Here is a 22687-nt window from a genome sequence, read left to right on the forward strand (position 1 = left end):
AGCTGCAGCTCATGGTTGGGCTGTACATCAGATGGATGTGAAGAGTGCTTTTCTTCATGGTGACCTTGATGAGGAGATTTATATGGAGCAGCCATAGGGTTTCATCCAGGATACTTCCTTGGTTTGCCGACTAAGGAAATCTATCTATGGCCTTAAGCAGGCCCCCAGGGCTTGGTATGCCAAGATGGATTCCTTTCTTCTCTCCGCAGGTTTCACCAGGTGTCATTCCGATCCGAATGTCTACATTTTGCAACAGGATGACTCTCACTTGATACTTGTGCTCTATGTTGATGACTTGATCATTACAGGGAGTACTTCATCCATCATAAGCAGGGTCAAATCTGCTTTGCATGACAGATTTTCTATGACTGACTTGGGTCTTTTGCACTACTTTCTCGGGATAGAGATTTCACAGTCACCTTCCGAGATTACTCTATCGCAGCCCAAGTATGCTCTTGATCTACTTGCACGCTTTCATATGGCTGATTGTAAGCCTGCCCCGACTCCCTTTCTTTTAGGAGTCAAGCTTGAGGCTCAGTGTTCTTCTCCACTAGTTGATGCCACTTTGTATCGTCAGCTTGTGGGTAGTCTCATCTACTTAACTCATACACGTCCTGATATTTCATTTGCAGTTGGCATGGTTTTGTGCTTCATGCAGGAACCACATGAGCTTCATTGGAAAGCTGCCAAACGCATTCTACATTACATCCAGGGTACACATCACTATGGGATTCACTATGCAGCAGGCACAGGACTTCGCTTGGTTGGTTACACAGACTCCGATTGGGCTGGCGATCTAGTTGATCGTAAGTCTACTTCTGGTTACAGTTTTCACCTTGGTTCGAGCCCCATTTGTTGGCAGAGCAAGAAGCAACATGCTATTGCTCTCTCTTCGACTGAGGCTAAGTATCGAGGCGCTGTTAACACAGCGACTGAGACCATTTGGCTCCAGCAGATTCTCACAGAGTTTGGATTCACTACTCCACGGCCGACAGTCCTATATTGTGACAATCAGAGTGCCATTGCCATCTCGAAGAACCCGGTCCAGCACCAGCAGACCAAACACATCGAGATTCATATGCACTATATCCGAGAGCTCATCCAGGAGCAGGTCATTGATTTGCAGTATTGTTCTACAGCAGAGCAGGTTGCTGACATATTCACCAAACCTTTCACTGAGAGTAAGTTCCAGCAGTTGCGAGCTCTCTTGGGGGTGCGGGATGTGTCATTAGGGGGGGTCAGCTGACTTCTCCTTCCTCTCTTATGGGGGGGACTTTTTCCTCTTTGATGTTTTCTCCTTCTTCCTTGAGATTCTTTTGTACATTCATCTCTCTTTTGGGGGGGAGTTTTTTCCCACTGGGTTTTCTCCCTTTCTCCGTTTGTGAGAGATTGCATTGCATTGTTTTGCTTGCATTTGCATGTTGTACATGGGTACCTATCATGGCCTTGTAGCTGGGACCCATCTTGCATTGTTGACTTGAGTCTTCATTCCCCTAAGTTGCACTTAAGGGGGGGTGTTGGTGTAAATAAATATTCATTATGGATATTATTACACTTACTTAAGTTAACTTAGGATAATGCATTTCATAGTAGTTTGGATATGAGACACTTGGGTGTTTGTGTCACATTGGGATAGTGTGTGTAGGAGAAATTCCACCTCTTATGGTGTTGATCTTGTTATTACACTATCATATCCACTTATTGTGGAGTGATAATTCCACCTTCGGTGGGTGATCCACCTCATGTGGAATATTATATTATTTCTCCTACCTACCCACACCTATTTCCTACCTACCCTTGTTTCTCATTGAGCCACATGTCATGTTTGTGTGCTCATACATCCATATGGCCTTGCCTATATAAGCAGGCCTCTATTCATTGTATTGGTTAATTCAGTTGATCACTTTTATATTGATGAGAATACAGTTTGTTCTTGTCATTCTATTGTCTCTTTTATGCTTTTCATTGTGCCCTTGATCTTGGCAAAATCCAACACTCCTTTTCCATACATTCATCTTTCTCTTCTTGCAAATCTTTTATTAATTACTCAAGAGTTTCAATTTGATGCTTTATTGCCTCCCTTTGTTGTATGTACATCTTCCTAGTTGGGATTACTCTATTGTCCACTAGCACTTGTAGCTTGAATTCCTTTAGCTTTGTCCAAGCTTCGAGGTCATTTTCTTGTGTTTCAAATTCTTGTGATAATAAATCAAGTGTTCGGTCTAATTCAAACCTTACACTATCTAAATTGTTCATACATGTAAATGAGAATATACATGTACGTACACATATATGAGAATATGCATACATGTATACAAGTCCATACATATAAATATACTTGTATAGATAGATAATAATGATAGTGAACCATTTATTTAATTTATGAGTTTATATTACATTATGTCATTTGGAAGCTTGGTTGGATAGAGAAGATTTTGATAGAAAGAAAATTAGTTTGCAACCACACTTAAAGAGAGGAAGCTAACAATTTTACTCTTAAATCTTCAAACATGAGTTCTACTTATTTTGTTTTATACTTCACCAGTGAGTTGAATTTTCATTGTAAGTTTGAGCTCCTTATATCGAGTGTTATTTCTACATTAGCTATAAATACATAAAATTCATGAGAAGTGTGGATTTCATAACTGTTATTATGTATCTTAAACTAGAACAAATTATACCGGTTTATATTGTCTTAATATGAAGAGCAAGACTCATAGATTTATTAACATACACTCTAGACATAAATAAAGGAAGTTTTCAATTGAAGTGCAATAGCTTGTTATAATATTATTTCTTGGTCTTTGTGAGGATTATTATCTAATCAATAGATATACTTATGAGTATCTAATTTCATTCTCAATTTTTTTTCAATGGATAGTGGTTTTGAAATAATGCTTAACCCTTGGTTTATGGAAGTATGTATTGCAAATAGTCCACCATGCATGTACAAGTGTACTCATAGTTTAACATAAATCATATGTAAGAATTTAAGATCAAGAGTTGGTCTTTATGCTCACATACAGTTGTATGGGAACCTATGGGTTCATAATAATGTATTATGATATGAAACACCAAGAAAACTATGATAAGACTAAAGGAGACAACAAGCGAGTTATATTCCATTATTGTCTTTCTTAATAAAGAACCATATTTTTGTTACCCTTGAAGAGTTTAATATTATGAACTTAGTAAGAGTCTCATAGAGATTTAACCTAAAATAATTCATGGTTAGAAGTGGTTAGCCAAGCACTTAGAAAAAGTTGTTAAGTCAAACTTAAGACCTCTCATTTTAATTGGCATCTGAATTCACTTAGTCGCAAGAGTGTGAGGGGTGATGTAGTTGCACATTTCACAACTTGAATGCCAAGAGTACTATTAAGAAGAGATTACATCTTCCTTAATGTAATCTTAAATTGGGCACCATAAACAAATTCCAAGGTCAAATAATGCAATCATGAAAGACTAGAGGTTCCTTGTCAACCTTATTTGTTAAAAACCCACAAGTCTTAACTATATGATGTCTGAATTAATCAAGTTGAGTAATGTTAGGTCTGTAGATGACTGCACTTCATGTAAGTTTTATAGCATAAAACCTTTGGCCAAGGTGGCACAAAGGTCTTCTTGTGTTGAGTTAGTTCATCGTGTCCATATTCATAGTCCAATTAGTCGGTCATTCATAGTTAGGAAGAGACTATATTTGTATGGTCAATCGAATTTGTGTATGACACAACACTAGGCTCAAATGGAAACCTTAACTAGTTCTTGTGTATGTACCCTCATGAAGGGTATGGCCACTTCAAGGAGGAAAGTGTGCTTGGGAAAACTAGTTTTGTGGTTGGAGCAAAAATGCTCGAGTAATGCTCTCCATCTTGCATATTCATTCCTAGACTTGTGTTGAAACTCTGTGAGTTTGGAATTATATTAGACTCTAAACTCTTATCTCTTCATGTTATGTTATTTCATTGCTTAATTTACTAGAAAAGAGCATGTTAAGAACCATTGGACCCAAGAATATATTTGTAGAGTTACTATTGGTACCAAAGAATTTGAAGTTTGCAATATTCAAGGAAGACATGGGAAGAACCATTGGACCCAAGGGAGAAAAAATTAGGCATCCCACAAATTTATTTTCTATTTTTGGTTTGGTTCTAGAAATTATCTCTCATTAGTTGATTACACATTTTAGGAATTACCTAAATTTGTGTCACCTTGTGGTCAATGTAAGTTATTATTTAGGAGATTGGAGACTAATATGTATTTGTTTCCAAAATCATTGAAAATGAAGAGGTAGAGGTAGGAGACAATTGTAGCTAAGGTTGGAGGTTTGAGTACAGGTATGAGAAGAATAGTTCAAGTCAGATTCCAAGGTTAAGGGTATTGGATAAAAGTACAATATTGTGTCACATTTTAGGCCAACTTATCAACACAAATGAATTTAAGTATTTCTAACTAAAAATTAATTTTAGTCAAACATATGGTCTATATAGATTCATTATAGCTAAGTTATATATGGGCCACAACTTTTCCAATTGGAAGTGTCTGCTAAATGTATATTTTCACTTTGGGTCTAAATGTATATTTTATATCACTTTGGGTCTAATTACCAATTTTTTTATTTTTATTTTTTTGAAAATCTTGATGTTTCAACAACTCTTACTCTTATAAATATTTTTTTTTGGAAATGTAAAAATACCGTTTTATAGATCTACAAGTGAATATTCCAAAATATATATCTTTTTTATACTTTACTTTTGTTGAAAGTAGGTCATCAACACTAAAAGATAAAATTGATTATCTTGTCAAGGAAAAATACTAAAACTTATTTAAATTTTTTGAAAAAATATGATGCACTAAATAAAAGAATCTATGTCTAGATGATATAGTTCTTTTCTAATATGGATAAATAATAAAGAAAAAAGGTGGCACCAAATGGAAAGAGTTATACTTCAGTACACACAACTTTTCAAATTATTAAAATATATATTTATAATAAATTGTATAATACGTATCCATGCACTAAAGTTTGAAGTTATCAATATGCACAAAAAAATGAAGAAAAAAGTTAAAATTTACTAAATAAAGTGTGATGCTTTGAGTAATTTCAATTTTAGCATTTTATAAACAACTAAATTATAGTGTTTACTTTATAAAAAACTATTTTCGGATAATTTTAAAAAAAGAAAAAGAAATTACAAACATAAAATACACAAAAGAATATAAATTTTATTTGTTTACATCATTTCAAAATTCAAAACATTTATTTCACTTTCTATTGATTCAATTTAAAAAGTTGAATCAACATTGGCCATTTCCTTTATAAAAGTGTGACACGGCTTTGTAATTTTACCCTATTATAAATAGTAATTATTAATGGGTTGCAACCTAAAATACATGCCATAATGGTAGATTGTAAGTTTCTTGAGAATTCAATGAGACGATGAGGAACATTTTGGAGGCTAGTTTAGATTTTTGAAGGTTTTTTCTAGGTTAGACCTTATGTTATTTTTATTATGAGTTTCTATTCTATGTGTCTTTATTGGTGTTTGTTGTATGGTTAGATAGTCCTTCATTAGAACCCCCTATTGTGACAACACCACTAATGGTATATTGTAACTTTCTTGACAATTCAATGATATGATGAGGAATCTTTTGGAGGATAGTTTATATTTTTGACATTTTTTGTAGGGTTTACATTGTGTCATCTTTATTAGGAGTTTCTATTCTATGTGTGTTTACTGGTGTCAATTGCATGGTTAGATAGTCCTTCATTAGAACCTCCTATTGTGACAACACCACTAATGCTAAATATATCATGGAGCATATGTAGCAAGATTCTCTTGGAAGAGGTCATCCTCTTCCAAAAAAAATCATCACATTCCACTTTATTTACATGACTTTCATTTTCAATGGCACATATTTATGTTGAGAGTTATGGTGTCTCAACCTTAGCGATTTTGGAGTATTTATTTATTATTATTTTAAATTTTCCATGGTTATTTGGTATTTATTCTATTAAATAATTGTGCTCCATCATAAGGGGTGTGAGTCTTATGAGTTGACACTCTTACCACATGTTGGTGCCTTTAAAAATAAGTGTTTAGTTGTCAAAAGATGCCCATAAAGTGATATAATATGGAAAGCTTGTTTTTGAGGATGTTGTCATATTCTATGACAATTGTAAGGGATAAAAGTGGGGAAGATCATTTTAGATGTGAGAATTAGTTATTATGACACATGTAAGAGAATCCTTACATAATTTATTGATAGTTTATGACAAATGTAAGAATGTCTTCTATTTGGGGGGATTCTTATGACAACTTGTAATAAGGTAATGTCATATAAGAGACTACATTTGGCATGTAGGGATCATATGGATTTTTATGATGGTGTTTTGGAACATTGGTTTAACCCATGGTAATGTTATATGGTGGTATTTTGAGCCCACATGAGCCAATATATTGAGGGGTTCAATCAGAGATAAAATAGAGTTTATTCAAGTTTTTCTAAATGCAGGTGTTGTGTTGTTGGATTGAAGAATTGGGAGGAGTTTAAAGTGTTGTATTGCACTCTCATATTTATGATAATTCAAGTCATTCATTTGTTCTTGGTGGGATTTTTTTTTGAAAGGGTTTCTCTGTGTAATCACAGTGCTATGCGTTCAACTTTCTATGGTGTTATCTATTTGTTGTTATAGTTTATTTTATTTTTATTTGGTAAACACACTTAAATATGATTTTTAGTTGATTTGAAGCTTCATATATTGTTGTCCACCTCTTATTTTCTAACATTTAGTTTTTGGGAGTTTCTGTCAATCTATTTTTTGTAGATTTATGTTGGCACCATGGTTGCAACTTTTGTTGGTATTGTGTTGTCATTGATGTCAACCAGTATAGGATGGCAACAGGTATGGGAGATGTATGTGCAACATTATCATTAATGCATATCGGATGTGATTTCTTTGATGTCACCTAGCTTAGTAGGTCACCGGTAAGGAAGAGAATGTCATCCAGCACAATGGCCATTGGAGTCATTGGTACACAAGTTAGTGTTGACTTGTGTTGAAGACATGGATTGACCGGTATGGTATAAGACCGGTAAGTGACATATTGGCGGTGCATTGTTATCAACCATCTAGAGAGCAAGATGTTGGGCTATTGATTATGATGAAGAGGCAGAATGTTACCAAAATCATTGTAGATCACTGGGTTGGAGCTCAGTGCAGGGGTCGGTGCTCCTTGGGTTGGTGCCCTAAAATCAAGGGTTGGTGCTCCTTTGGTTGGTGCCCTAAAGTAGGAGTGGTACTCCTTAGGTTGGCTCCCTAAATTTTGTAACTGAGGTTTTCATTATGAGGCTAGATTGGAGCAGTATTCTCCAGCAACACTTCTCACTGAGGTTTTTACCATCTTGGGTTTTCCTCGTACATCTGGTGTTATGAGATGGCCCTTTTATGTGTGATTGCTTTTGTGTTATCCTCTCATCTAACCGGTAGGTCTACTTTATGTTAGATCAGTTAATCGATATATACACATAGGATAGAAAAGGGAAAAGATTTGGAAATCACTTATTCACCTCCCCCCTCTGAATGAAATCTTATGTTCAACAATTGGTATCAAATCATGGGTTCCCGATCGATAAGCTTTCTCTAGCTTGGGTAGATTCTGGTATTTGAACACAATGGTTTGTTTAGTGTCAATCCCTACTCCTGTATTTGATGGTTCAAATTTTTATGTCTGGAATTGTAGGATGGAAGTCTACCTATCCTCTTTAGGATTTGATGTGTGGATGTTGTTCGTTAATGGCTGCCCTAGTAAATTCAATCCTCTCACTGATTCAGATGCAAAAAAAAGATACCGGTGTAATGATATAACAATAAAGACTATACTTTATGGGTTATGTGATGAGGTTTCCTCATAGGTGGACAAATGCAAATCAACAAAGAGATTGTGGGATAGATTAAAGAAGCTCTATGGAAATGAGCCTACCACTACATAACCGGTTTGTGAAGACAAGATGAGAAATGCAACTCATGTATCTGCAGATGATGAAAGCATATCTGTTAGCCGCCACAGCAATGATGAAGAAGGAACCCACATCTTCATGGCTCAAGAATCAGAAGATGAGAGGCACACATCTGAGAATGATCATGCAGATCATTCCTACCGGCAAGATGTGTTTAACAGTGATAGTGAAGGTGAAGATGAAGTTGAAGCATAAGTTGAAGCATAAGTTGATCTTGAAGGAGAACTTGTAAGTGCACTCGAAGAACTTATTAGAGTGAGAAATGAATACAAGTTATTCAAGAATGTTGTAGTTGTGGAACAAAATCAGTTAATCAAATGTCTTGAAGAATCTGAGAAATATATCTCAGAGTTGAAGACTCAACAAGAAGACACCAAGGAGTGTTGGTGTTTTGATCTATCATTTGAGCTAGAGGCCAAGGATAAAAAATATCAGCAGCTAGAAGGAGATATGGAGAATTTTTGAAAAGACCTTGAGAAGTGTTAGGATGAGCTCAATGTGAGAATTCAGTTTGGTGGCAATAGTGATGCCTTGGACAAAATGTTGAAAAAGAAAAAGCATTCCAAGGATACTAGAGGATTAGGAAGTAGTGTCGGTGAGTGCTCCACCAACAAGAATGTACCCCACAATGGCATTATGTTTGTCTCCTCAAATGGAGATAACAAGGGATAGACCTTCACTTTCTGGAATACTCCCCAGAAGAAGGTTGATCTAACCACAACCGGTGAGGACATGAAGTTAAGGATGAAGATCGGAGCTGCAAGAAGGAGGAACAATGCAGATCCCAAAGGAAAAGGAAAGATGGGAGAAGGAAGCTTCACCGGAAGCAAGGATATAAGGAGACAACATAAAAGACCTCCCAGCGGTAGAAGACAAGGAAATGCTATCGCACACAAGACAAAGCAAGTGTGGGAAGAGAAGAGATCTGATGGAAGAGTTGCAGAGCATGGACAATCCAAGATCTAACCCCAAAGAAGCAGAAATAGAAATACTAAACTAGTAAGATCTCCTCCTACATGGAAAAATAAATTTGTAAGTCATATTGGCCCAAGTGGTGCATGTAGTATTCCCTCCCATGATCCTCATTTACCGGCTACTGCTTCTCTTGCAAAGATTATGGTCATAGGACAGATGAATGCATAAAGAAGTCTAGAAATAAGAATGCTATCTATCCAAGAAGTAATACATATGGCCATAATATGTCAAGTTGTAGAAACACATATAGATCTGCTCCTATGCATAATAAGAAGAGTCCATTTGCTGCCTCAAGAATTACAAATTATGCATGTTATAATTGCAATGGATTTGGGCATAGAAGTTGTGAATGTAGGAATAGGAAAGTTCAGTCACATGATAGTCAGTATTGCAGCTATGCTCAACATGGAAATGGATATAGAGCATATGGAAGTCAGAGAGCTGCATGGAACCAAAAGAGAAATGTCCCTACAGGATCAAGAGGTCCACTAGTTTCGATAGCCAGTTACAATAGCATGACCAGAAGAAGATGGTCAAATCAGTTTGACAGAAGGTCCCCCAATCATGCCTATGGCATGAAGACAATTTGTTTCTACAACAATGCTTCTGATAGTAATGCTAAATCTGGTAGAGAAATGACCAATCAACAAAAGAAGGAAAGACCTGCTCCCAAGACTGAAAATGGGAAGAAGAATGAGACCAAGCAGGTTTGGAGGAAGAAGCAAGAAGATGCAACCATGGACCGACATTGTGCATTCAATGCACAGGTGATATCTCTTAAGGATTAAAGAAGATGTAGGACCTTAGGGGGAGTTACTCATTGATCACATCATTCACCCCCATGCTTGATAAGGACAAAGGAGAAGACAAGTGTCTACTAGTAAGATAGAAGAAAATGAGATGGCAAGTGTGTGCAGTGGCTTCCTTGGATACACACCTACAAATGAGAGATGGATCACTACTGCATGTGTTAATGGATGGAAAATTTATAATTGGGATCAGTAGAAAATTGAAACAAGAAGATAGGAGTTAGAGGTAGGTGCTTTGGTAGAGATGATGGACCGGTGCAGGGAACCGGTAGTGCAGGTTATGTAAGACAATGAGGTCCAGGATCATTGCATTATCCCCGATAGCATGGATTGAGGATTTTATGTCTCAGGTAGTACTGAAGAAGACCTGAATGACATATGTTGGCCCGATTGTTGATAATGTACACATGCATTCTTTATGGGCTAACCCGTTTGACTTATGGCATGATAGTGATATTGTATGGCATTGTGTACATCTAGGATCATGTCATATGTTGTGGTAGAAATTGTAGAGATGATAGATCATCAAATTGATCACATATGCACAACTCAACCAGTATAAGGGGAAGGTTGGCTCTGACTTAGAACCTAATAGATAAATGAAGACCTAAGATGTATGACTTGGGGGGAGTACAAGTGTTTATGATGCATAACCGACACACTTGAACTTATGGGTGTACTAACAACATCAACTACAAAAGAAGGAAATTGTTGTAGGAATAACCCAAGCGAATTTCATGATTATGGGTATCTACTTTCCCAATTGGTAGCACTCATAGTACAATCACATTTGATTCTCAAGATCAATTTGTATCAATTGGGAGTCTTGCAGTTGGATTGGCAGCCAGTGTGTGATTCCTCCATTTCAAATAGTGTTGTGAGTTGAGAGGATGCAATGTATGATGGTCAAAGGAGGAGAAGAACTCTGTAGAGAAAAAGGAGGAGAGAAAATCCTAACAGTGCCCTTTGTCATTGTTGTCAAAGGGGGACAAAGATTTTGTAGTATGTCGCATACTACATATGTGAGAATCCATGGATCACACAAAGGAGGAGAGAGAATCTGTAGTATGTCGGATACTACATGTGTTGACATCAATACCAAAGGGGGAGATTGTTGGCATTGATGTCAACCGGTATAGGATGGCAACCAGTATGGGAGATGTATGTGCAACACTGTCATTAATGCATACCAGATGTAATGTCTTTGATGTCACCTAGCCTAGCAGGTCACTGATAAGGAAGAGAATGTCATCCAGCACAATGGCCATTGGAGTCACTGGTACACAAGTTAGTGTTGAAGACTTGGACTGGAGACCAGTATGGTATAAGACTAGTAAGTGACATGTTGGTAGTGCATTGTTGCCAACCGTCTAGAGATCAAGATGTTGGGTCGTTGATTGTGATGAAGAGGCGAAATGTTACAAAAATTACATCAACACCAGAGGTGAAGTATGCTCAGGCCACTGGTATGTTGTTGGATGTCAATCTGCAGGACTCCCATCGGATAAAGTTGTAGTCACCAAATGTAGAGATGCATGTTTGAAGATATGCATGCTCAAACAACGAAGCCACATTGGTGCAATGTAGGATGCAGACAAAAAGGATCCACTCCTACTGGTAAGTGGAGCTTATCTCCTATTATGAATGGAATGCATCATAGTTTTTTGAGATAAGACAGAAGAAGAGAAGGCAGGTGAGTGAAGGCTCACACCGGATCATCCAGTGAAACACTAAGTTACCTGAGGTGCATATGATCAGTGATGTGCACTAGATCTGCAAGGGAAGACATGATGAGTTGTCAGTACAGAGAAGAAAGGATGTGTTTGTCACTTTGACAAACCAGTTGATAGGTGAACCAGTCTATTGATGAAGAAGGCAACTTGGAACAGTTGCAGATAGAGAATGTTGTCGGAATGAAGATGAAGTTTGGTGGCACTGGTGTGCATGGTATCTTACCAATATACATGTAGAAGATACTATCGGTATAGAAGTCAACCGGTAAGCTGCAAAAGTGCAGATGCATAAGGCTTCCATTTGTTGAAGATGTGCATGAGGTAGGTTGGCAAGAGTGCTAACTAGTTTAGGTGTTCCACTGGAAGACAAGCAAAGTGCAAGGGTGAAGACATACCGGTTAGGGTAAAAACCAACATGGTTTGTGAACCGGTCGATGAACCCAGTTGTGTGGTTGGTCAGTGTTTTTATCTGGACCAACAAAGAAGACCTAGCAAAGGTGGATGCCGACAAAGGGGCCATGTAGAGTTCATGTGGCATGCATGCACAGGTTGGTGTAGAGTTGTCACTGAGGTAGGTGGTGACTGGTCGACATTAATGTCGATAACATGTTTCATAGGTCGAGAGTAGAAGGGTGCGACTCGAGACTCATCAAAGGACAAGGATCTAATTCAATGGCTTCATGATCGAGGTTGAGTGTCTAGGTGTTGGTCATGGTTGGTGAAGTTATCTGTGTGATAGCTTCATAGGTTTTTGACATGTGCAGACCGAAGAAGGTGTTGCATTTGCCAAATAGGGCAAACCTATTCTAGATGCAGTGCGATTGGCGATGATAGATGATCAGTTGCAGGTGATCGATCTCTGGAAGGAGATCTGATTAGATTTGGTTTGCCTCGAGGTTGATGGAGGAATCCTAGCACGCCAGAAGTTTGAATGTCATTTTGGCGAGAAGGCATAGTATAAACATGCAGATCGAAGACCAGATCTGTTGCTACTACATGAGAGAGTGAGGCTAGTGAAGAGAGAAAATCGGTCAAGTGCTCAACGTCAATAAGAGAAGAGACTGAGTGTGTGAGGGTGAACCAGTTTGAAGAGTTCAACCGGCGAGAGTAAGATAACCAGTAGCATGTCATTAAGTCTAACAAAGGAATACATCGGTGGTGACTAAACCGACAGAGAGGAGCCACATAAGACTGCAGAGAAAATTGGAGTGAAGAACCAGTAAGCTGAGAATTGGTAGTAATCATATAGCGAATATCTGACTAAGTGAAGAAGACTGATGGTGTCTAGTAGCAGTGTGATAGAGAGGAAGGAGAACTGACAAAGAGCAGAACCGACAGAGAAGAAGAAGGGGCTGAACTGGTAAGGGTGCGTTAGAGAGTGAGTTTGCAGCAGGAGATAAGGTTGCAGTAGTGAGAAGGTGAGCATAGAACCAACATATAATTGAAGAGAGGAGAACCGGTGGAGAAACTTGGATAAGAGTTACAAATTTATTTTGTAACCAGGCTATTACTTTTGTAATTGAGTACATTCATTGTAAATCACTGAGTTGGAGCTTGGTGCAAGGGTTGGTGCTCCTTGGGTTGGTGCCCTAAAGCAGGAGTGACACTCCTTGGGTTGGTTCCCTAAGTGTTGTAACTGAGGTTTTCATTATGAGGCTGGATTGGAGATGTAGTCTCCAACATCACTTCTCACCGATGTTTTTCCCATCTTGGGTTTTCCTCGTACATCTAGTGTTATGAGATGTCCCTTTTATGTGTGATTGCTTTTGTGTTATCCTCTCATCTAACCAACATGTCTGCTTTATGTTAGATCAGTTAACCGATATATACACATAAGATAGAAAAGGGAAAAGATTTGGAAATCGCTGATTCACCCCCCTCCCCTCTCTCAGTGACATCTTGTGTTCAACAACTTCATCTTGTTTGCGCATAGAGATTTTCATTGGAATAGGATATGAGTTGTGGAATCTGAAAATGGAGTATCTCCTTGAAGAATAAGATCAATAGGTGGCTATAAAAAATAGAGATAAACCTAATAAACTTTGATGAAGACTACAAGAAGGTGGATAAAAAGGCATAAGGTACTATCAAATTGTGTCTTTTAGATTCAGTTCTTTTAAATGTTTCAAAAGAAAATATTGTATATGCTTTATGGAACCAAATTAGTGAGATCTACTAAGCTAAAAGTCTAGTAAAAAAAATTAACTTGAAACAAAAAATGTTTTCTCTTTAGATGAAGGAGGGTGAATCAATAGTCGAGCATTTAAATTCCTTTAATTTAATTTTGAGTCAACTAGCCTCTATAGATATTTCAATTGAGGAAGAGGATAAATGAATCATGCTTCCTTGTTCTTTATCTAATACATGGGAAAATTTTACTCTTTCTATCACTACTAACCTCAAATATCTAAAGATGAATGTTGTTGTTGAAACTTTGTAGCGATAGGAAATGAGGAGAAAGGCTATGGATAGTTTGGGTGAGGCTCTCAGTATTAGGGGAAGGCCTAAATAAAGAGGATCTAACAAAGATAATAATGGTCCTAAGGACAAGTCTAAGGGTAGATATAAAACTCTAGATAAAAATAATATTGTGATGTGTTGGAACTGTAGAAAGAGAGGAAATGTAAGAAGGAATGCAAGAATCCATAGAAACGGTTTTATTCCTCTACAAAGAAATCCTCAAACTCAGGTGATGATGTCTTGATTTATTCTCTTCATGTTATGACTAAAGAACATTGGTTAATTGGTTTAGGATGCTTGTAGCATATGACTCTCCATAAAGAGTGATTTTCCACACATGAGAAGTATGATGGAGGATAAATCTACCTCAGTGATAACTCTTCATATCTTATTGTTGGAAGGGATAAGATTCAAATGTGTTTTAGTGATGGGAGAATAAAATCTCTTTTAGGTGTTTTGTATGTTCCAAGTTTAGAAAGAAATTTAATTTCAGTTTCTATGTTGAATGATATGGGATTGTGTGTAACTTTTGACAAGCATTGTTGCATATTAGTAAGAGGAAACTTGGCGGTAGTAAGTGGTATAAGGAAGGGGATTATGTTTAAGATTGAATCCACAACTATTCCTAAATCTTCAAATGTAACTTAATCTAAAAAATAATTGCATGAGGCCTATGTTCATGTGTCTAAATAAAAATGAACTAAGTTGGATGCAAAAGTTGAAAAGTATATTTTTATTAGATATGGTAGTAATGTAAAAGGATATTAGTTATGGAACTTTCTAACCAAGAAAATTATTTTTTATAGAGATGTGTTTTTCAAAGAAATTAGTGTTATTTTTTTATCCTAAATAGCCAACAACAAAAAATAAGGAAGGGAGAGTGCATTTTTACATTAAGTAGGATAGTGAACCTCAGGAAGAACAAAGAAATGGACACAAGGATGAGGATGAGGAAGGAAAAGATGAGGATTTAGAAGTATTTACTAATAAAATGAATGAACAAGAAGAGGTTGAGCAAGATAAGGAACAACAAGTGCCCCATACTCCTATTTTCAAAAGATCCAAAAGATAGAAAAATATTTTTGATATGTATAGGGCACCTGACTTCTATCGTATATTTTCTTTATGAAGTACTGATGATGAGCCTAGATCCTATATGGAAATTATTATGGAATATGATTATGATTCTAGGAAAAAAATCATGTTAGAGGAGATGATGGCATTAGAATCACATGATTGTTGGGATCTTGTTCATTTTCCAAAGGGAAGGAAGGCCATTGGTTGCAAATGAGTCTACAAAAAAAAAATTCAAGCAGACAATTCATTGGAAAAGTACAAAGCTAGGCTGATAGCCAAGGGCTACTCCAAGAAAGAGGTAGTTGATTTTGGTGATATTTTCTCTCATGTTGATAAAATATCCTCTATTAAATTTACTTTTATCCATTGTTGCATCTAATGATTTTGAGATAGAGAAAATGAATGTTAAAAGTGATTTTTTTCATGGAAACTTGGAAGAGGAAATTTATATGCAATAGCCTAAAGGATTCGAGGTAAAAATAAATGAACACTTGGTTTGAAAATTAGAACTATGTCTTTATAGTTCAAAATAGTCTCCTCGAATGTGGTATCAAAATCTTGATTCATTTTCCATGAAATTAAGTTTTTGTTAGAAGTGAAGAAGATCAACATGTATACATTAAATGTATTGATGGTCATATCTAAATTATTGTCTTCTATGTGTATTATATGCTACTTATAAGTAATTATAAGGCAATGGTTAGTGAGCTAAAAGCTCAAATTTTAGGGGCATTTGATATGAAGGATTTGCAAGCTACAATGTGTATAATTGGGATGAAAATTAAAAGAGATTAGGTAAATAGAAAGCTTTAGTTGTCATAGAGTAAGAATGTTGGCACTATTTTGAATAGATTTAGTATGTAGGATTATAAACCACTAAGAATTCATTTACATCTTGGCACTAAGCTTTCATTAGATATGTGTCTTAAGAATGATGATGATTTAGAGGATATGTCCAATGTGCCTTATGCTAGTGTGGTAGGAACCTTAATGTATGCAATGGTTTGCACTAGAATAGATATTGCACAAGCAATGTGATTTTTAAGAAGCTTTATGTCTAACCTTGGAAGAGAGAATTAGAATCATGTTAAAAAAGGGTGTTTATATATTTTCAAGAAACTTCTCATTATTTCTTAGAATATTATGGGACTACTAGTGTGGATAAGACATTGAACATGCACATGGATTTGTTGTTGTAGATTAGGGAGGTGACTTGGATAGTCGAAGGTCCATATATGGGTATGTGTTTAATTTGTTTTGAGGAATTGTAATTTGGATGAGTAAGAGATATCCTATGACTAATTTTTCCACTACTAAAGCATAGTACATAGTTTCTACCCATGTTTCAAAGGAGGTAGTATGGTTACAAATAATGCGTGTAGGTATTGGTTTCAATTGTAGACTATTTAGATTGGTTGTGATAGCCAACATGCTATTCATTTAGCTAAGAATCCTATGTATCATGTACAAACTAAGAATGTGGATGTAAACTACCAATTTTCTTGGGAGTTGATTGCAAATAAATAGATTGAGTAGAAGAAAATTGACACTTAGGTGAATATTGTAGATTATCTCACCAAACCTATGAGCACATATTTGTTTACTTGGTGTAGAAAGGCCACATACCTTATTTCTTGTCCCTACTTGATCCCATGATGGTGTGATTCCCCTAGCTCTTGCAAGATATTCAACAAATGGGAAAATGTTGGGAATAATTATGTCTCAACTTTAGTAATTTTGAAATATTTATTATTATTTCAGATTTTCCAATGGTTATTTGGCATTTATGCTATCGAATAATTGTGCTTCATCATAATGGGCTTGAGTCTTATGAGTTGTCACTTTTTTTAAATGTCGGTGCCTTTAAAAACAATTTATTAGAACCGTTAAAAGATGCCCATTAAGTAATACAATATGGAAAGCCTATTTTTAAGGATGTTATGACAGATTATATGAAAATTGTAAGGACTAAAATTAGAGTGGATCATTTTGGATGTGAGAATTAATTATTATGACATGTGAAAGATAATCATTACATAATTTATTGATAGACTATGATGGACGTAAGTGTATCTTTTATTTTGGGGGATTTGTATGATAACCTATAAGAAGGTATAATTTCATGTAAGAGACTATGTTTAGTTTGAAACCTTGTTTTGACCCATGATAATGTTTTATGGTTGTATTTTGAGCCCTTGTGAGTCCATGTAAAGAGAGGTTGAGTTGGAGACAAGTTATAGTTTGTTCATTTTTTGATTTTTAGTTGTTATGTTGCCAGATTGAAGACTTGAGAGGAGTTTAGAGTGTTGTATTGCAATCACATATTGTTGATAATACAAGTCACTCATCTCTTCTTGGTGGATTTTTTTACCTAAAGGGTTTCTCCACACAATCATAGTGTTATATGTTCAACTTTCTATGATGTTCTCTATTTGTTGTTATAATTGATTGTATTTCCATTTGGTAAACACATTCAAATATGAATTACAATTGATTTGAAGCTTCTTATATTGTTGTCTACCTCTCATTTTCTAAAAAATTTCTCTTGATAGAAATTTGTACTCTTTACAAATGTGCTATCAAAAAATGGGACATTGGGTTTTTCTTTATTTATCCACTTTGATTGTAGAAGTAGAAATTTTGAACAAAGAAAGGTAGTAAACTAAGATATTTTTTAATGAATCTTTCAAAAGTTGAAGTTTTCTTGCTTGGCTTGAAAGTTTCCCTTTCCATCCCACAATTTATTTTTGGATCCTTTGCACTATACTATTCCAATAGTTATTTGAAGTATTTTTAGTAGTAAAAAATAACCCCAAATAAGTAATTGAAAGGGTAGTAAATTGAGAGCCAAGGATCCTTATAATTCTCTCACTTAGTTGAGAATTTGTATTAATGAAGTACAACATGATTTTATTATAATTTATATACTAACCCAAAGCCTTAGCATAACCCCTTAGGATAGATTTCTAATTATTTGCCTCAACAACTAAAGCATCACCAAAAAGAATAGTGTCATCCACAAATTTATGGTGAAAAGGAGGCAAAGAAGAATCAGTTTTCACCCCATTTAAAATTTTATAATTAAGCTTTATTTGAAGGTTCTTACTGATAACTTCAACCATAATAATAAGCATGTGGGGAGATAGAGGATCTCCTTGTCTTGGACCTCTGCTACAAGAGAATAAACCTTTGGAAACACAAATGATAAGAATAGAGCACTTTAATGTAATGAAAAAAGCTTTTATCAAGTTTAATAATTTTACTTTAAATCCAAATTTTTTTAGCATGACAATAAAAAAGGGCCATGACACCCTATCACGGGCCTTAGAAATGTCCATCTTTAAAAGCATGCCCAAATTTTTACTATTCTCCATAGAATGGATATATTCATGAGTGGATAAAATAATATCCAAAATTACCCTTCCTTTAACAAACCCATTTTCATTGGAGGATATCAAATTATGGAGAACAAGTATGATTCTGTTAACAATAACTTGAGAGAAAATCTTACAGATTGTATTGCATAGACTTATTGGTCTATAGTCTTCCATTAAAAAAGCTTCATTTTTTTTGGAATTAGGACAATAAAGGTGGACTTTAGTTGATTTATAAGCCTCCCCAACCTAAAGAAATCTCTAGCAAAAATGAGAAGATCAATTGAAATAATATCCCATAAGTCTTGAAAAAAGAGAGGGTAAAGCCATCAGGTCCAGGGCCTTTAAAAACACCAAAGGATAACAAAAAATTTCTAACTTCAGCCAATGATATAACCTTCCCTAAATCCTTTATAACCTAATCAAACAACACATTATGAATCAAATCAATCAAATATTATAGTCTCAAAAAATCAAAATTAGGATTTTGTACAGTTTCTTGAAAAAAAGAAATAGTAGCCTCGACAATACCATCCTCCTCAATGAGAATAGTCCTATTAGCAAGAGAAAGGATTCTAATGATATTCATCCTATTATGCTTCATCATAGATTTATGATTTTTTTTGTGTGTTTTGTAGGCCATTGAATCCTTGATTTTTGTTTCTTTAAAACCTCCTTGATCTTTGAGAGCCTGAGCCATTCATCATGCAAATCTCTATATTGCACAAGTTTCCATGTCAACCCTTCCTTCCTCCAATGTCCCTTGAAACTCTTTAATATCTTTGAGGGACACTTTTTTTTCATGGAATATATTGCCAAATGATATTCAATTCCATCCTACAACCTTTTATTTAACAACATTTAATTTCTTATCTAAATAATACATAGGAGTACCATGACAAGAGGAGTTCAGCCATCTTTTAAAAAAATCCCTAAACTCAGGGTGAGAGGTCCACATTATTTTATAGTTGAAAGGAAAAGGATGCTTAGAAATAGCTTCTTCCCACTTGAGTGATATGTCATTGTGATCTGACCTAGTTCTATGGAGGCCAGTCAGTGAAAGCCTAGGAAGGACATTCCATCCATGAGAAATTTAGGAACCTATCAAGATCGACTTGAATGATATTTACTTCTTGTCATATATTGGACCAAGTGAAAGAAAAATCTTGCAATTCAATATCAATGAGACTCATAGAAGAAAGGAAATCAACAAAATCAATCATACTATCTTAAGAATCTTCTAAACCACCCAAACTTTCAGAAGGAAGGAGGGGTGTATTAAATTATCCACAAAGTATCCATATTTCCATTTTCCTTGGATTCATGTAAGAGGTCAAAGACTCCCACAACTTTTTTTTTCTAGTAGCTCTTGAATTAGGAGCATATATATTAATCAAATTCTAGTTTATTGAGGTTGTCATATCTGCAAAGGAAGCTGTCAAATTGTTCTAGCGGTGAGAACCTTTAATGCACTTAAATATAGAAGGATTCTACAAAGTAACAATCCCTCTAAAAGCACCCTCACCCAAGAAAACACAAAAAATAGTAAAGGACTAAATATTTTTTTCTGTCTAAAAAAGGGTGGACTCCATCATATTTGTTTATTGAATATGAAGAAATACTAATTTCAAATCCACAATACAACTCTTAATAAGATTCCACTTAAAGGGACTATTGAGTCATTTAATATTCCATAAGATAATACTCATAAAAAAAGAAAAAAGAAGGAAAGAAGATAAGATAAGAAAACTATCAAGGCAACCTAGTTGCTGACAACTATAGGGGAAACTCCTAGTCCTCTTATAAGCTTCATTTTTTCAAATTTTTAGGCCCTAAGGGGCTATATAGGGCTTACTGATTTCTTGAGGAACTATTATAAGAAACATTTCTAGCTCTAGTTTCTCTCTGAGAGGGTCTACCTTGTTTAATTGTTCTCTAACGTCTAATTTTTTCTTTTTTTTTTATTTACCATTTACTTGAGTCCATTCCTATTCCAAAAAACATCAACTAGTTTCACAAGGGAGACAATAAAGAATTGACACCAAATCCAACAAAGGATATATATTCCTCTAGATTCTTACGAGGACAATCTATAGCTTTAGACATGGGGCCTAAACTTTTTAGATAATTTGTCTATCTTTGGTTTCTAAATTATCAATAGTTGTAATAACTTCATTTTTTTGAACTTCTTTAATCTCCATTTCTATCTCTCCATCCTCAAAACATTTTCTTTGGGATCCAAGGTGAACTTTCCTCCTTCATTGCGCTCCCTTGTATCTGAGAATATTTTGAAACTAGAACATCAGCACTAACAATTGTTTCCTTTTTTTCCTAAAAACCACTTTGGGTCTCCTTATGAGGGCCTTCTTTGATATTGGCATTCACTTGATCGTTCCTTGGGATTTTAGAACCCCTTTTGATTTATTTCTCCTCGCCTTTTCTAGAAACTTTATTTGAAACCAAAAATATATCATTTTCCTCCAATAAGCATATACATCGCATAACAAGAGTTTCACAGACACGAGTCTAATATTTTGCTACTTTTTGTCTTTTTAGAGAAAAGTTGTTCCTTGCAGTTATCACTTAAATGACAATATCTTTTGCATATCTAACAAAATTTCCTTGTATTTTCATATTCAAGAGGTTGGTCCCATAGACAAAAATGGGTTTTTAAGGTTTAATGCTAGTTAGAAACACTATGTTGAGAGACACATTCACACAAATCCTAGAAAAAACTAGTCTAGACTTCTATAGGGTACTTTGTCCACTCCTAAGAGATGATTGAAAGAGTTAGTAGTACCCTAAAATAATTATAATCTCAAAACTTTAACAGAAGGCCAAAAAGTTGAACCCAAGTTAGAGCCATAGAATGAAGGTTAATAAATGGATCAAATCCTGGCTTCCATCTGCATTAGGAGAGGAAATTCTCAAAACTTTTATGAAAATTTAAAGACCCTCCAATTAAGACCTTAATTTTATCTTATCTGACAACAAAGCTAAATAATAAAAGACAGTTAGCCATAGCACTGATATTATCACTACTTTTTAATTTTCAAACATCATCCACCCATTTCCTCACTCGGTCTATATTGGGTTAAAAGGTGAGTAACTTACCAACAAGAGATAGCTCCAACCCTTCAATCACTTTGTATAGTGAATCATCTAGAACCATCATGGTTAAACCGTCCTATGATCTAGAATCCTTTAGGGAACTGGCCAAAACCCTAGCCCTACCCATATGTGGAGATTTAAAGCTGACCAACTTATCTATAAAGTAAACCATATCCTCCTTTGTAAAGAAGAAATCAAAACTATAGGAGGGGGCAAAATGCTCATATTATGTTTCTTAACCCCATTCTTTCCTTGAAAAAAAAAAAATGAGCTTGTTTGATATAGAAAAAGTGACCTTATAAACAACCACCATTGATGGGGGATCCTAAGGCCCCTTCTAACAATTCAATTAACTCCAATCCCCCAAAAGTCCTCATAATTAAAAATTGCAAAGTGGACACTACTCAAAGTTATTAATGTAATGTTGTATGTCCAAGTATACGTTAGTTATTACAAAACATCCTATTATGTAGCGACTCCAATTTTTTCCACAAACACCAATTTTTCCACAAGTACATGTTTTAGTGTAAACTTGGAGATATTTTGTCAAACAATGTGGAATTCTTAAAACCAATCAATAATTTTGAATTTAAAGGGTTTGAATAGGTCCAACTATCAATATGTATCACAAGAAGAATTGGAAATAATTTCCATAGATGAAGATAGTCATTGCCATTTTTTAAAAACACTTGACATTCAACAATGCAAATTGTGATAAAAGTTTATTAATATGAAAAGACACAATTGAAAGGTAAAATCTTCTAACCTTCAATTCTTGAAGATTCCTGTATATATTAAAAATTTGATAAATCAAACTATTTTTACCTCATATATGGTTGTAGAAGTGAATTTTCTTAGTTTGAGTGGTTAATTGGTGGTATTTTAGGTTTGATATATGCATATAAAGATGTCCAAACCTTGATTAATCTCAATTTATAACCTGCAAGCTACTTTATATAGTTGACTATGATGAATACTCAAAATATTGATTTCCCAAAACTTGTGACTATCTTTCCACTAATCCGCACCATTTATTATACTTCAATAAATTCTAATGCCACCTCTATAAAAGTTGAAACTAGTTGTAATACACACTCAAATCTTAAAAGTAATATTTAATACAATA

The sequence above is a fragment of the Cryptomeria japonica genome, chromosome 8, assembly GCF_030272615.1.
Source record: "Cryptomeria japonica chromosome 8, Sugi_1.0, whole genome shotgun sequence".
Taxonomy (NCBI): Eukaryota; Viridiplantae; Streptophyta; class Pinopsida; order Cupressales; family Cupressaceae; genus Cryptomeria; species Cryptomeria japonica.